Source organism: Echinops telfairi, unplaced genomic scaffold (assembly GCF_000313985.2).
Source record: "Echinops telfairi isolate 266 unplaced genomic scaffold, ASM31398v2 ScPeMD7_3533;HRSCAF=4204_0, whole genome shotgun sequence".
NCBI lineage: Eukaryota > Metazoa > Chordata > Mammalia > Afrosoricida > Tenrecidae > Echinops > Echinops telfairi.
The window spans coordinates 52,304,935-52,306,392 of record NW_022107431.1 but is presented as its reverse complement, the minus strand read 5'-3'; the positions used below and the strand labels follow the sequence as shown (position 1 = coordinate 52,306,392).

Genomic DNA, 1,458 nt, shown 5'->3' with positions numbered 1-1,458 from the left:
AGAATCAACTGATGGCAATGCGTTAGCACATAGCAATATGGCCACCTAGTGGGGTTACTGAGTAAACGATGGAATGCTATCCACAAGGTCTGGAGTTCAAAGCCCCTCCATAAAAGAATGTTTAGGCTTTCTCCTCTCTTAAAGATTCACAGCCTGACATTCACAGGGCCAGTTCTACTCTGGGCTATGGGTTTGCTGTCAGTTGGAACTAACTCGATGGCAGTGAGTGTGGATGTCAGATAATTTTAAAATTATCATGGCCTCATACAATATTTATCTTTTTTTTAAAATCAATTTATTGGGGCTCAGTGATTTGATTCAGTGGATTTAGTTTGGTTTTTAGGAGGAAGGTAACATGTAATTTTGTATACATTGTATCATTATAAAATTATTAAGGATAACTTGAGGGTTGATAGCAATAAAGTAATACAAACAAAGCACTCTTTTTAGATGAGCATTTTGGTATTTCCGTCATTTATGATTAGGCAGAAATTAACTTCCATCATCACTTTGTAAGGTAAAACAATCAAACTTAAATAAGGTCTGTTTTTGTGTAAGTAATCTCTCAGAAACTTCATTTTTCCAGGAAACAGGCTAACCTGAGAAACATGAACCACATACCCTTCCTTTATCTTCTCACAGATACATCACTGAAAATTTTAGTCACTTTTTTATAGAGCAGCTTTTTGTTTCCCAGATCAGAGGGCTTCTTACCCCCAAAATTCAGCATAGCATTCCCCCAAAGAAGAGCACTTTCACCCCCAAAGTGCCACATCGGAGACTCACCTCAGCTGCAGACTCTCAACTCAAATAATCGGCTGGTTGGCTGAATATTGGTTGTATAATTTACTCTCCATTTTAATACTTCTTTTCAGGTTGTAACCTCGTTTAGGATGAAATAAGTGATCTTCCCCTTTCTCATTAGAGTACTGAGCACATATTAAATCCACCCCCCTAAAGGCCAATGGCTTTGGAGTCAATTCTGGTTCATAGCAACCCAAATGCAGTTTCTGAGATTGTACATCTTTACAGGATCGGACAGCCTCATCTTCCTCCTGAAGAAGGACCTTGAGATTTTCAGTTCAAGGCTGAGCCCACAGTGCCACCAAGGTTCATTTTTTTAAAGTATTATAGGTCTCATTGTCACCACTGAAATGATCCACAGTGATGGAAGCAAAGCCTGTCATCCTTTCAGCCACAATTTCCCGTCTGGACACCAGGATCAGCTGTGCCCACTTCACAGACAGGCTGCAGCACCAAGGTTCATTGAGCCCATAATAGGCACCTAATAAATATTAAAGAAATAATTGTATTCTTTTGCTAAAATACCACTGTTCTCTAACCAAGGAAGAAAAGCTAAAGTTAGAAAATATAGGAAGCAGATGAACTCTGTGATCAGAAGATTTCTAAAGCAAACCTTTACCAGATATTCATGTATTAAAATAAGAAACGTTAAAC

At 38.5% G+C, this 1,458-nt stretch overlaps 1 non-coding gene across 1 annotated transcript; it reads right to left on the bottom strand.

Moving 5' to 3' along the window:
• Positions 1 to 1,123: 1,123 nt before the first annotated feature.
• Positions 1,124 to 1,256, bottom strand: LOC115871111. Its single transcript, XR_004047094.1, has one exon. It is a non-coding gene; the product is annotated as a small nucleolar RNA SNORA1 (small nucleolar RNA).
• Between the last annotated feature and the right edge of the window lie 202 nt (positions 1,257 to 1,458).